The sequence below is a fragment of the Mauremys mutica genome, chromosome 5, assembly GCF_020497125.1.
Source record: "Mauremys mutica isolate MM-2020 ecotype Southern chromosome 5, ASM2049712v1, whole genome shotgun sequence".
Lineage (NCBI taxonomy): Eukaryota > Metazoa > Chordata > Testudines > Geoemydidae > Mauremys > Mauremys mutica.
Genome location: NC_059076.1, coordinates 28802905 through 28818776, shown reverse-complemented (window position 1 = coordinate 28818776; position 15872 = coordinate 28802905). Strand labels below are relative to the sequence as shown.

At 40.9% G+C, this 15872-nt stretch overlaps 1 protein-coding gene across 3 annotated transcripts in view; it reads left to right on the top strand.

The window, feature by feature from the left end:
* The first annotated feature begins 238 nt into the window (after positions 1 to 238).
* HPGDS (hematopoietic prostaglandin D synthase) overlaps positions 239 to 15872 on the top strand; it is a 64927-nt gene continuing 49293 nt past the window's right edge. For 2 of the 3 annotated variants that reach the window (XM_045017465.1, XM_045017462.1), the window contains exon 1: positions 544 to 620. The gene's annotated coding sequence lies outside the window, so the exon portion shown is untranslated. Of the gene's footprint in view, positions 364 to 543; positions 621 to 15872 lie in introns of those variants that run through there. The other variant, XM_045017464.1, reaches the window with a different exon arrangement.

Genomic DNA, 15872 nt, shown 5'->3' with positions numbered 1-15872 from the left:
GGATCTGAAAGCAATTTTATAAACACTAAGCTGCATACCACCACCTCCCCCTTTGGTAAAGTATTGCTACTGCATCCAAGTTATAAAGGGATAAACTGAGGCACAGTGAAGCTGAAATGACTTGTCTAAGGTCACAGCACAAGCCTATGGCAAGTTTAGATTAGTGGGTTGCCAGATCCTCAGCTGGTATAAATTAGTGTAGCTCCACTGATCAAATGATTAATGCCAGTTAACACCAGCTGAGGATCTAGCCTTGAAACACAAGAGTCTGGTTTGGCTGAGTTCTCTGGTGCTGTTGACTTTTTTGTTATATTATCTGACCTAATTTTTAATACTTCCTACAGTTAACCTTTAGATGAAAAGGTAAGATAAGATACCAACAAATTGCATGTTTACGTGTGGTCTTTATCTGAGGAAATGATGCGTCTCTGTTATTGTTAAAATGTGTTCATGAGAGTGTGTGTAAAGAATCTGATGACTGCATAGTTTGAACTAGTGGGAGTGGTCTGCACATTCACACAGTGATATACACATAACCCTCCTCAACCCAGACTAGCATTCAGAGAAATTCCTGTTCGCTGAAGGAAGGATTACATTGACCAGACATTACTGCAATAGAAGTGAGTGATATCTCAGAATTGAATATGACAAAGAAACTGACTTCTCTCTTCTCTTTTCAATTTTCCTTTTCCAGTCTTATTCTGTCCCCTTTAAATACATTACTGCTACTAAGTAGAAAGAACTATATTCTCCTGCCATATATGGCACTTGTACAGCAAGTACTTAAAATGTATCATTTTTGCAGTTTTGGAATTATTAAACACAGAACTGAGGGACTAATCATGCTAGCTCCAGTCAGGTATAATAATCAGATATGTGGAACAATTCCTGTATATATTAGCTTGTAAGTGTATCTCAAACATACCTGCAATATATCTGCTATTCTGCCTTTAGGCTTTTTTTGACTGCTTGTTGTGCTGAACTGCCTGGAGGTTTTGTGATCTGTACAAACAAGTAGTGCACTCCAAACTAAACTAAATTCACAAACTACAGTCGGTGTCCAGAGGCAAAAAGTCAGTGCAGAAACCTGCTGAGGGAGACAGCATCTGTTTTGATCCATTTTGATAGTCAGGATACTTGTCTAATATGAGCTAAAGAGATACTGTAGAAGAGGCAAACACAGTTAAACAGTGAAAGAACAGGTTTGCATAGCGAGCTGCTCCCATTCTGGAATAAGTTGCTTCAAAGCCTTTTATTAAGTTAAAACAATATTCTATTATAAATAAAAGCTGACCTTCATCTATGTAACCAGTGGTTCTGGAACAGTTTGTATAGTGAGGGTGCTGAAAGCCATTTAACAAAACTATAAAACCTGTACATGATGGAAACCAGATCAAGTCAGGAGGTGCTGCCGCACCCCCAGCACTCTTAGTTCCAGCACCTATTCATGTAACCAGCCGAACGGCAGGGTAATGTCAGAGGAATTAGATGGCTATTAAACAGTACTGAGCAGTGCCTTTGGGCTTCCCGCTGGTCATTTTCTACACTATCCCGTCTCTTTTCATTCATCCAACCACACTCAAACTTTCAGACCCCTTGCAGCATTATTATGCAGAAAGATAAGTAGCTAAAATAGTTTCTTTTAGCTGAGTTTTTCTTCCTTTGCAATTCAGCCATTGTTATTTCAGTGTACGAATATGCTTTTCAAACTTTTGAAATCATATTGTAAATCTTGGCCAAGACTTTTACTATTCTCCTTCTATCTGGCTCCTGCCTTTGTCCACAAATACACCTGTGCATAGAATCCACCTGAGCACGTCCTCCGTTAATAGCCACTTTCATTTAATAGCAATACCTTTACTGTGCAATTTAACACAAAAAACTTTGCATGATATCTTTAGCCAGAAATATTTTGCCATTGCTTTCTGCGCTCTGTGCTTTTACATTTTGGACAACTCCACCTGTGTGCAGAGACAGCAGCCATTTTGTACTAACTTGCTGAAACTTTTTCAAAAGAGATGCACACATTGAATTCTCGTCTGGAGATTTTACTTTTGTTCATTCTTCTTGTTTTTCTTAATCTAAAGTAAAAGACACCTACATGCTGAAAATATGCAGTTGCTCTTTGCATACAGGAAAAACAACACTTAAAATATGTTTTAATCTAAAATATGCTATATGGAGACGAAGGAGTTTTTCAAACTACACAGAGTAGAAAACACATTCAAAGTGGCTCTGTACAATTAGTTTAGTTTCATATTCCCAGGGAAAATATGACTAGTTGTGGTTCATGCTATTCAGTTTATCATCAGATAGTAGTCATACATATCAATAGAGCTATACCTTGTAATTTAGTTTCTTATATACATATATATTTACAAGACGCTTCACTCACTGAGGTGATTCAGTGGAAGGAGACTTCCAGTTGAATTATCCTCTTTTCATTGCATGGATTTGCTAGATAGCCATCATTCTTACCTTTTGGTTGTGTTGTTCAGTGAGGGGAAATTATTTCATACAATAGGTCTGAGCTATGTGGGAGTGGAACCTGAATAACCACATATATTGTCCATGAATCCATTTTCCTGAATGGTTTTAAAACTCAGTATTACCACGCTCTGCTTCTACACTTTGCAACACCAGCACTCTTTTGCTACTGCTAGTCCAATTGCTGCCATGTTTTTGCAGAAGTCTCAATACAGGAAAGGGAATTTTACAGGAAAGGGAACACTAAATATAATCTCATGTTCTTTGTAGTTTACTATGTGAACGTTTTTTAATTCCACTGATGCGAAATCTCCTTAAAAATTTGCATTCTGTGGATTTTAGGGTTTTTTTTTGTCTCAAAACCCAAGTCAGTACATCATAGGGTGACATGAAGTGGAACAGAGTGGTGTAATTTTTCTAGCTTGCACTGGGAGTAAAGACATCAGGAGCGTGTGGAGCAAGGTTCTTGGCTGCTGTTTGGTAGTCATATATCCCTACTGAGCAGATAAGGCGGGGTGGGGTGGGAAGTACAGTAATTAGATGTAATACAAGCTATCCGTACTTTAAAAGTGCCCTGGAATTAAAGCATCACTAGGAAGTAATTCCATTTAATAGAAAAAATGGTTTCTATAAAGGTGTACAAGATCTTCAACTGGTATGCCTTCAGTAGAGCCATGTTGATTTACACTAGCTAAGGATCTGGCCTCAAACGCATATATCATTTCAAACTGGCAAATATTCTGCATCCTATAAACATTGCACCAGCTAACCCAAGTGATTTTTTCTATTTTAATTATATATATGAGATCCCATATAATCGTTACATACAATAGAATATTAATCAAAACAATCTAATTTATACAGAGCCAGTAGGTCCAGGCTCTCTAGGAATCTTACACAACCAACAGAAAATATTTGATCGAGGAGAAATGGTACCCTAAGCCCTAGAAAATGAAAAAAGCCTTTCATATTGCCACTAAAATCCATGACACTGCAGCGCCAAGGTCACACAGTAAGGCATTTTGAAATGGCCCAGTGAAAACAAATGAGCATTGGAAATACCTCCGTTACAACCCTCTGAAGTCCAAAGCACCAGCTCCTCTGACCTGAAAGGGGAAAACAGATGGGCAGACAGAAACAATTGGTAACAATTAGAATAGCTTTGGACCGCTCTATGTTTAATAATTACTAATAGGAAAGAGAAAATCCATACTTGGATATTAACAGAATATCAGAGTATTCATATGTTATACAAAACCAGTAACCATTAGGCTGTGGGTGTGCTGAGGCCACTGCCTATCATACTGACCAATACCATTTCATTGTTACCTCGCACTCTCCTGTCTGTTGTCTCTTGCCTTATCCTTAGACTATAAGCTCTTTGGGGCAGGGACTGTGTGGTCCTGGTCCATGACTTGGACTCCTAGGTACCATGAATATACAAAGAATAAAGAATAATAATTAGGCTTGAAGACTCTGGCCCAGATCTTCAGCTGGAGCATTGAAGTAATGGAGCTGAACTGATTTATATCAGCTGACCATCAAGCCCAGTAATTTTTGCTCACATGAATAGGGCTAAATTGACTGCCAAATATGGGGTCAGGAATCCATTTCCTAAAATGTTTTGTCAGAGATCTTGGTTTTTCTGCCTGCCTTTGGAATATGGGGCAAGGGTTATTTCCTACATGGTAAACATCTTGTCCTGCCATGGGACATTCTTGGACCTCAGGACTGTGTGTCACCTAGATATCAGAATTTAGAAAACATACAGGGATGTCAGAAATGCATGAAGTGCAGACTGCATGCATGCACACGGACACACACACACAAATGTGTATCTTTACCATTCATTAAAAAACAATGTTTAAGTTTATATTGTCAGAAAAAGATCTGAGGCCTTTCTTCTCTGCCTTAACCATTTAATCCAGCCCATTGACCTCATCTTTCTCTTTTAATTTTTTTTTAAGCTGGTTCACTGCATTTGGCTCTTAGATACCAAGGTACGTGAGAAATGGCAAAGAGATATTTGGTTTCCTTATTCCTCTTCATCCTACACATATGTGGGCTGGAAGAGAAGATCCGCTCGTTTACCACAAGTGAAAAGATAAGCAAAAAATGACAGACTGTGTTAATGCAAATGAATAAAAGGAGAGTTGAGACAATGAGCACAAACAGATTTTGGCAAGTTTACCTGCCTTGCGAAAGCCAACTAATTGAGTCAGAGGAAGCAACGAAATTGCTTTTATGGGAATTGGGAATTATGCTCTTTACTATATAAAATATTCTCTCAAGAATTAATTAGACATGCATTTATGTGGAAACATACAAAATTACAAGAGGAAGAAATATTCTACAGCAGTGACCGGTGCAGACAGGAATTATGAGGAGTGTTTTATGCAATGATTCCACAGACAGCTATCTAGGGAGTTGAAAAAGTAAATAAAAAAACCCAATCAGACTCAGACTTTAAGAGTAGAAGGGACCATCATGATAATCTAGTCTGACCTCCTACACATTGCAGGCTACAGAACCTCACCCACCCACTCCTATAATAGACCCATAACCTCTGGGTGAGTTACTGAAGTCCCCAAATCATGACATAAAGACTTCAAGTTACAGAGAATCTACCATTTGCACTAGTTTAAACCTGCAAGTGATTCATTCCCCACACTGTAGAGGAAGGCAGAAAAAAACCCCAAGGACCTCTGCCAATCTGACCTGAGGGAAAATTCCTTCCCAATCCCAAATATGGTGATCAGTTAGACCAGGGTTAGCCAACCTGAGGCTGAGAAGGAGCCAAAATTAACCAATGTACATTGCCAAAGAGCCACAGTAATACATCAGCTCCCCTCCCAGTGCCTTCTGCCCACTGGCAGCCATGCCAATCAGTGCTTCCTCCTGTCTCCCCGCACCTCCCAATCAGCTGTTTCGTGGCATGCAAGAGGCTCTGGGGGAGAGAGGGAGGAGTGAGGGCATGGCAGGCTGAGGGGAGGAGGTGGGAAGAGGTGGAATGGGGGCAGGGCCTGTGGCAGAGCCAAGGGTTGAGCAGTGAGCACCCCCTTGCACACTGGAAAGTTGGCGCCTGTAGCTCCAGCCCTAGAGTCAGTGCCTATAGAAGGAGCTGCATATTAACTTCTGAAGAGCTGCATGTGGCTCCAGAACCAAAGGTTGGCCACCCCTGAGTTAGATCTTGAGTATGTGGGTGTCATAAACAGATAGTTAAGGGTTAATGCCTCTTTTACCTGTAAAGGGTTAAGAAGTTCACCTAGCCTAGCTGACACCTGACCAGATGAACCAATGGGGGAACAAGATGTTTCAAAAAGGAAGGAGGGACGTTTCCTTTGTTTAGTTTCAGTTTCAGCCGGAGTGAAAAAGATCAAGGAACCAGCCTCTTATCAGAGTAGTAAGTTTTAGAAAGGAATAAATAGGTTTATGTATATTTTCTTTTGTAACTTGTCTTTGCGCAATTAGGGGAGTAATCAACTTTGGGTATTCTTGTGTATACTAAGGTTGTGTATACCAGTACACATTCAAATTTGGGTGTGTACTAAGGTTTTTGCCCAGGGGAACATCCTGTGTTTTAAATCTGTTGTCTCTGAGATCAGCTTGTATTCTGTCTCCCAGAGGGTTTTTTTTAAATCTTTCTTTTCTTTAATTAAAAACCTTCTTTTTAAGAACCTGATTGATTTTTCCCCCCGTTTTTTAGATCCAAGGGAATTGGATCTGGACTCACCAGGGATTGGTGGGGGGAAAAAGGGAGGGGGAAGGAGTCATTCTTCCTTGTTTTAAGATCCAAGGGATTTGGTTCAGTGTTCACCAGGGACTTGGTGGAGGAGTCTCTCAAGGCTACCCAGGGAGGGGAAGGTTTTCGGGGGAGAAGACAGAGTTTTCCGGATAACTCAGAAATCTGGATGGTGGCAGCGAGACCAGATCTAAGCTGGTAGTTAAGCTTAGAAGTGTTCATGCAGGTCCCCACATCTGTACCCTAAAGTTCAGAGTGGGGGTGAAACCTATGACAGTGGGCAAGACCCTCCAACCAGAAACCTACCAAAGAATTCTCTGTAGTAACTCAGAGCCCTCTCCATCTAGTGTCCCGTCACCCACTGTTGGAGATATTTGTTGCTGGCAGTCTCATCACACCATCCCCTCCATAAACTTATCAAGCTCAGTCTTGAAGCTAGTTAGGGTTTTTGCCCCATTTCTCCCCTTAGAAGGCTGTTGCAAAACTTCACTTCTCTGATGGTTAGAAACTGGTGTCTAATTTAAAGTCTAAACTTTTGATGGCCAGTTTATATCATTTGTTCTTGTCTCCATATTGGCACTTAACTTAAATAACTCCTCTCCCCACCTGGTATTTATCCCTCTGATGTATTTATAGAGAGTATCAGAGGGGTAGCCGTGTTAGTCTGGATCTGTAAAAGCAGCAAAGAGTCTTGTGGCACCTTATAGACTAACAGACGTTTTGGAGCATGAGCTTTCATGGGTGAATACCCACTTCGTCAGATGGTGAAACTAGTTCCTTTAATATTCGTGGATGGAGATTATCTGGGCCTCCTGATTTCATTCCATTAAGCTGTTCGAGTTTGATATCCACCTCAGATGTGTTATTATCCTAGCACCTAAAAACCCTAGTCAAGGACCAAGACCCCATTGTGCTTGGCACTATACCAGCACTGATGGTCCCTGCCCAAAAGAGTTTACAATCTAAGCATAAGACAAAAGACAACTGACGGATAGGCAGGCAGACTGATGGGGAAGTACAGTGAGACAATATTGGTCAGCAATAATAATTTAATCAATTGAGAAATTGCCTTAGTCATTTCCTTCTGCATGCTTTCTATGATGTCTCTAGTTGTCTTTTTTTGATAGTGAGAATCTTGAATATAGAAGTAGCTTATTTATCTATTTAGTGCTCTCGGCCTAACAGAGTATCTGGGGTGCTGCACAAAAGAATTTAAAACAAAATTTTCACTGGGGCCAGCCAATGGCCAGCCAACAAAATTGTACAAATCTAGAAGGAAGGATTGGGGTCAAAAGAAAACCAAAACTTACACAGACGTTCCAGCCCAAAATGAAAAGCTTTGCACTGAACCTGAGCTGTAAAGGAAAAAAATGAAGCTTCGAAGAGATCCCAACACAACATGATGGTCCAAGACATTGACAGCAGTACATAGCATCAGCCAACCTCCACCCCTCCTCACCAGGTTTCAGAGTCTGGGCTACACCCCAGGCCTAAAACATCTACACTGCTATTTTTAGCCCCACATCATGGGCTCTGAGACTCCCTGTGGCAGAGTGCTGTTTCCCCCCCTTGTATATAGCTCCTATATACCCCTTTTCATTCACAGATCTCAAAGCACTTCACTCAGGTGGTCAGTAGCACTATCCTCATTTTACAGATGGGGAAACTGAGGCACAGAGTTGATGTGACTTGCCCAAGATCACCCAGCAGGCCTGTGGCAGAACTGAGAATAGCATCCAGTTCTCCTGAGTCCCCATCCAGTGCTCTGCTAGGCCACCCTGCCTGAGTTATTTTTACATAGTGTTCTGTCTGTGCATACTACTAAATTTGAATGGTTAGGGTTGATTTTTTTAAATGCACATGATGGTGTATGTGAAATGGAAAGCTACATTTGTTGTCTGGGGCTTCTTTAAGGTTTTCCAAGTTTTCTGCTGCATCAGCTGCAAAATGCCACTAGGTCTGTGTTTCCAAATCACTGTTCATATTATCACTGCTCTGAAATTTTCTATGAAGGGATGTCAGATATAAATCTATCAGTTTAGTGTTATATAAAATCATATGCAGATATACAGGATAGAGACTTGTGCAAGCTTGAAGCAGCTGTTTCTCCACAATAGGCTTAATTTATATGTTCTTCTCATCTGGAGTAGAACAGAAATGCAATTCATCTTGAGTCTGGTCCAGACTTTATGAGACATTTACTAGTTGGAATTATACTTTGATGTAAGCCCAAGTCTTCTTGCTCTATTATATAAAGAGCTCTGTGGAGAAGGCCGAATATGTATCAAAATGTGATTATGTATTTTAAGATGGGCAATAACTCCCATCTGCTGGGAAAACAGCTACAAATTCATCCATCACTTGTACTAGAGAGACAATGAGCAATGTTGCTGTAGTCTAAAAGCTGCCTACCCCATTCAGCTATTGTTCTATTCAAGTGAAATCCTTGAGTATCATTTGATGTCAATGAGGTTGTACATGTATTGTTGAGGGCATAATCTGGCTTGCAGTATCTTTACTATGGGTAGTGATGACAATCACAATGAAGATTTTGGGGGAATTTTTCTTTTGGGTCAAAATTTTCTAGTTTTTCCTCAAAAACAAAAAAGGATTATTTTTTGGTAAAAAATTTCAGTTCTTAAGTGTTTTAGTTTTCAAAAGCTGAATATTTTTATGGAGAATAAAAAAAATTAACCAAAAGCTTTTTTTTTTTTTCAAACCATTTTTTTTCTGTTTTATTTAAGCAAACTCCAACATTTTGTGTCTGTGGAGCAGGTTTTCATAGAATATCATGGTTGGAAAGGACCTCAGGAGGTCATCTAGTCCAACCTCCTGCTCAAAGCAGGACCTATCCCCAGACAGATTTTTGCCGCAGATCCCTAAATGGCCCACTCAAGGATTGAACTCACAAGGTCTTTGAGGGAGATTCTCCACTCTGTTAGCTTTGCCCCTGGAGTGCTTGCTCCTGCTCTGCTATCTTTAAGGGAGCAGAGGGGTCTGACTTGTGCCTGCTCTGCTCTCCTCTCTCAATTAATGCAGCATTTTTGATGTGGAGTTGCTAGATCCTGCTTCCCCTCCCCCAATCCCCTGCCAGCTGCAAAGTAACGACGCTGACCCACTTCTTCCCACAGCTTCCACATACTAATTCTGATCACCCCCTGCTGTAGGGGCCCTAGGTGGTTCCCTATCAGATATCAAAGCCATAAATGGGGAAGTCTTATTCCTGGTTTGGAAGGGGGAATCCCTCTGGCTTTCCCACCCAAAAAACACGCCATGCTGGGCAATTACTAACTCTCTAACCCTTACATTTTTCAGGGAAAAAATGGAAGTCAGTCATCCTTTAACAATATTACTTATACTTGAATAATGCAGACAGCAGCTTGTATCAAGTGCTATATTATCGTACTAAGATTCCTTTTATAGGGTAAAGTCACCAAACTAAATTCAGCTCACGCAGGCTTCTTTGCAGTTGCAAAGTCATGACAGACTCAGCCCCAGTCACATGGTTGCTTCTACAATCACAGATTACTTACAGTCACAGCAAGATTGTCCTTTCCCCACTTAACTTATTACACCCACCCACATGCTCCAGATTCTCACAACAAATGCAGCTCTGTAAGAAGTACATTGTATGTCACTTCTAAACTTAAATACAGTCTTCGGTAAGCCTCATTCCCTAATCAGGGAAAACAGCAGACTGGCTGCTTCCCTGCAGAGAGATGTTTCAGTCATCATTGGAGAGGGAGAACTTGAACAATACACCTCTGCTTGTTGTTTACAATAATTCAGGCAGGTCTTGTATGCCCTGCTTTTCTCCTAAATCTCCAGAATCTGCACGTTTCTTATTTCACAAAAAATAAAGAGCAAAACCTGATTAACTGAGAGGGGAGTGATTTCTAAAACCGAGGGGGAGAAGGTTGTCGTTTTAACCTCTCAGCTCCTTCAATTATATGGCTGAGAAACTTCCAAATCTAAAGGAGACCTCCAGTAAAAACCAGCAAAACAAGACTAGATATTCCTAATATTTCTAAGATAAAATCAAGCAAGAACACCCTCCCCTCTCCCGGGTGGCTGGAAAAAACTTTCCGTCCCACTTTATATCACATAAAGCAGCAAAAAAGGGCACCAGCTCAATGTTTTGCCCTTTAACAGGTAGATTTAATATAATTGGCTAAGGAGACTTTCCCTTTAACATCTTACAAATTCTGTCTGCAAAGGTTGACAAAAACATTGTGGCTCCCCCTCTTCCCCCCCGCATGCAAGCCTCCCTTCTCACACTGAATTGGGAACCTAAAACCAGCTTCCATTTCACTTTCCTAGCATAACCATTAGCAATTTGGGGCACAGTGACTGGACTGGGGAAGGGAATAAGCGTTTCCCTTTGAAACCACATTGCTAGCATAACATAATGCTGCTACATGATGTTTCAAGCTGATAGACTATTGGACATCCCTTAACATGATGACCCTTCTGAGGCACTTGGACAGCATGGTATAGCGCACCATATAAGTAGATAGAGGAGTAGATATAGTATTATCTGTCTGTAAGTTACCTATGTTGCCTCCTTCTGTTGTAATCCACCTGCTGCTAGACATGAAGTGATTACAAGTAACAGATAGCAGGAGTAGTGGAACAGTTTTTAAAACCCATTTCATAGAGCCTGCTTCTGAAGTGGTAGAATTTTTTGAAAAATCAGCATCAAGGCTGTTTTGATGGGAAGAATCCCAAGATCCCAACAGGGAAAAAAAATCTGGATGAATCAGTGAACCTTCAGACACCAACTGTACAAAGCCTATCACACAGACAAGGCAACACCCCCAATGCAAACTTCGTAAGAATACTAATTCTTGGCTAAAAGGAAAATTTGCAGAACTCCAGACTTAAAAGTCAGCATGACATGAACAGCTTGTTTAAACAACTGAAGTCTGTCTACAGGCCAGAAAAGCAGGAAGTGTTCCACTCACTTGACAGTTGATTGAAAAGAATACTTTGATGGTGTTCTAAAACTACTGCCAATTGTCCTTCTGAAGTAAATGGACAACATACCACTAGTATAAACAATTCAGGCATTAGTGGCTCCATTAGCCTAATTGTAAACAAAGTCACTAATCATCACTCCCCAGGCTTTAGAAGTGCATCTTCTTACCTCTCTCATTATGGATGATGTACATTCTTCAGCAGTTATTGGCTTCCCTCTTATACCACAACAAACAATATCAAAGATGCAGTCAGACCCTGAGATATAAACAAAAAGTCACAGATCAGCACATGGAAATTAAAAGGTTACCTTCCGGTATATCAACTGCTGATAAACCTCTTTCAGCGTATACGAATTGCATCAAATGTGTACCATCCTAAAGGGTTGTCTTCACTTGTATGTGGGAGTTACTTATTTACCACTTAAATTCAAGGTACTTAACATGTTTGCAAAGACTTGTGCAGACACTCCCCACACGTGTTCTGGGATAGACACAGGTATAGAGCAAAATGTTTGGAGTAAAGTATATACGGTCAATAAGAGCGTACAGTTAACATCATTTTCTGTAAAACCCAGGATCAACAGCTTTCCTTGCTGCTATTGCTCATTCTGATGAACGATGTAAAGGAACTCTACAACATCATGTTGTTTTCCGATAGCAGTAGTGAATTATATCTGTTACTATAATTGCCATTGTTCAGGGACAGATGTGCCTTTGATCCCCTCTCTCCTTCTCATCCTTGGCTCCTCTTTCCAGTGACAGGCCCAATGCTGGCACTTTTCTCAGAGTAGAATCCCATAATTCACCCCACTTTTAGATTGGGTCTCAGTGCTACAGCCCCGTTTAACCAATCATGATCCCTCAGCAGATCGAACTGGGTTTGGATTCCCTTTGGGACCCATAATCAGTAGATAAATGCAGGGACTTGGAACAGCATCTTCAAAACACAGTATAATATATTTATCCATAGGAACAAAGCAATCAGAGAGAAAGGTTAAAACAGCACAAGGGCAACATGCATGCCAGTCTTACCTAACCACTTAGGCACACCAACACCTAGGAATGGAGTATATTCTGCTTCCCACCAGACTTAATCTCCCTCTCATCTTCAGGGCTGAAACTTTTAATCCCTCCAAAGCTGTTTCATTTCCCCCTCTTGGCTTCTGTCCCTTGGGTTACCAGCCATCCTGGGGATCAGAGCATGGTAGGGGCTAAGCTCTCCAAGGAGAACTCTGGCAAAAAGCAGCATAGAATCACTGACTTGGACAGGATGGAGTCGCCATAAATTTACTAAGTCAAGAATGCCAGCTTCAGTATTTCAGCCACGGCCTTCAGATCATGAAAAATATGGAGGTGATCCTCAGCAGCCTCACAAACTGCATCTTGTCACTAGAATTAAAAGTGAGAATAGTCAGTGCAGTACCAACAATTGGGTTATTTGTTTCCACTGACTTTGGTTCCTGCATATGTGCAAAACCACCTGAGACTGACTTAACCCTAGTTTTCCTTTAGCAATTAATACCATAACCATCCAATAGAGGTATACAATCTTCATCAAACTAATACAGATAGCTCCCATGTTCTTCACAATAATAAATGAAAGGTTTTGCCAACCTGCACCTCTCCTACTCCTGTGGTGAACATGAAACTGTAACTAAAAGCTCCCAGTGATGCCATGTTTCACCTTCCTGGGAAAGTTTATAACAAAGGATGCTCTTTATTGATACTGAAATCACCCTCTAATAGAACAAGCCAATTGTCATCCACAGAAAGTTCAATAAATGTGTCTGGAATGGACTTAAAGACATCAAGTTAAATGTTCATCAGACTAACCACCTTGGTTGACAGGTTTCAGAGTGGTAGCCGTGTTAGTCTGTATCAGCAAAAACGATGAGGATTCCTTGAGGCACCTTAGAGCTTTTGAAAACGTATGCCCAAATAAATTTGTTAGTCTTAAGGTGCCACAAGGACTCTTTGTTGTTTTCACCTTGGTTGAGATTTTCAACATGATTAGTGATTTTGGGTTCCCAATCTGTGACACCTTAAAGTGCTGAGCACTATCTGAAAATCAGGCACCTTTAAGGTATCTGAATTTGGAGACCCAAAAATTGAGGTACCCCAAAATCACTAGTTGCTTGGTTCTAGTTTAAATATATTAAGAGGTACCTACACAACTTCTTTGTCATTATTCAACTATTATGAGCACAAGAAAAGGAAACACATTCTTCTTAAAACGTTCTCTATAACCCAAGCCACTTCACAGCACTGCTAAAAGCTCATAAATAGTAACACCTACGAACAACCCCAGATCCTTCAATCCCTCCCGTAACAGTCAGAGGGCTTTTCTACAGCAGGTTCGACATGCTGAGATAGATGCATTGGCAGTCGATTAAGCGGGTCTAGTGAAGACCCACTAAATCAACTGCCGATCGCTCTCCCGTTAACTCCTGTACTCCGCCTGAACGAGAAGCGCAAGGGGAGTTGATGGGAGAGCATCTCCAGTTGACATTGCATAGTGTGCACCCCTTGGTAAGTAGATGTAAGTATGTTGACTTAAGCTACGTTATTCATGTAGCTGAAGTTGTGTAACTTAGATCGATCTCTCCCCGTAGTGTAGACAAGGCCTAAGAAAAATAGGTGAACCTTGCAGCATGCCCTGAAAGTTAATCTATCTGGGCTCCATGAAAGAAAGGGAGTGGAAGTGAGCTCCAGAGTAAAGGACTCTTTCAGGAAAATGCTTTCCCAGTGCCCTTTCCCCCCCTCACACTTTTAAACCGTGGGACTATCAGCACAAGTGCCTCCTCCAATTATAACTACCAGCTAGCCACAGAGGCTGCCAGATAACCAAAGCTCAAATCATTCGAAGCTTTGTAGTTCAAAACCAACCAACCTTAAATTTCTGTCTAAGTTTTTATGTTGCCCCTATCACCATTGAATCTGAGCCCTTTCCAAGTATTTTAAATAAAACTCAAACCCAGTAACACCCTCTTTCTTCCCTTCGTGTAAGGAATCAATGGCTAGCTTGATGAGAGAGGCAGAGAGGAGAAGCAGTGTTTAATTTTTTTCCAAGTGAGAGAGTGTTATTTAGATGAAGGAGGAAGAAAGGAAACAAACAAATGGTGGAGAATGTAGTCTGAGACAGAAAGATTCCTCAAGAAGTTTTTACAAACCTATGCCATTGCTTTGAAGGAGGACACTACTTCTCCATGGCATACCATCAGTAAAACCATGCTCCATAGAACTTTTCCCGATTGTAAATTGCTTCATAAACCCAATCTCGCTTCCACTGAAGTCCAGAACCTAGCATCGCTCACTGTAAGGAACTAGCTTATTTCACTGACAATAGCAACAGCATCTGAAAAGGCCTCATGAGTTGGGGGTGGGGGCACACCTTGGTCAATAACAGTAGTCTGCTAGTGGTTGTGGTGCTTCACTAAATCTTCAGCTCTTTGGCTTCCTCGTTGGACAAAGTTTCCTACAAGTACATTATGAAATCTAGCAGGGTCCAGGTAGCTTCAGTGAACTATGGTGGTGGTAGATTCCTCTTGCTTGACAAAGGTAAGAGGTTCAGTTTTTCACCAGGAGGAGAAAATAGTCTTACCAAAAGCCAGATTAATTTGTTTTTAATATATCCATATCCAGGCCAAGAAATTACTAGCAGAAACTAAAAGTGCAATTAAAGGATACTTTTTCAGGACATGGCACTTCATCTGTGGAGAGAGATAAACTAATAGCTGAACTGAGATATGTTCTCTTTTCTCCACAGCCTAGGGAAGAGCTCATGGCTGGTCATCACCTTGAATCTAATTTCATTTTCTTAAAAAGAAACTTATTGTGTCACCTGCATTCAGGTTACTGTATCTATGACTGGCCTGAGGAAAATATTTACTTGTACAATGAAGTTAAGGCTGAATTTTCAAAATTAGGAGTGAAATCCTGGCCTTGAATGAAATCCACAGGAGTTTTGCCATTGACTTCAATAGGGCCAGGATTTCACCCTGGGCGTAAAGGGCCCCCACCTGTATGCACTGAAGTCAGAGGCAACATGCAGTGGATACAGGATCAAGTCTGTAAACTGAACCAGCAAAAATATATACATATCCAAAAAGAGGTAGCTTGAGCATGTAAACTGAAATTGCTGTACATTTGGGAATTACTTCACAGCACAGCAGGGACTTGAATTGCCTTCAAGATAGACACATATACTGCACGTGTCTAAATTCATTGTGCTTCTAGAAACAGACTCACATCACAAATCTGCTTCTGTACCCAGTGGTTTCATGCTTTTATAGATTGAAGTGAGTCAGGACGTTTACTGCGTACTGGAACTCTGTGAAATTCAGCCCCTTCGGTTTTTCAAGGATTCATGCCGACTCATTCCTGGCCTTTGGTCTGTGCAGATTCCTATCACTCCAGTTTAGCTTTTGAGTTTGAGGTTTGAACAAATCCAGGAGCTCAGCTGCAAGTTGACAGGATTTGCCTCATTTTAGTTTGAAAATTGGTCCAGGCTTGCTGAAAAGTTCATAAACGTAATGTGAGTTTGGGTTTGCAACATAATCTGAAGGGTGCAAATTTTTTGCATTGCTTTACTATTTACATGCACTTTTTAAACTCTGCTTGATAGTGGTTTTATAAAGCTCCCAATAGGCTGACTATAGTCATGA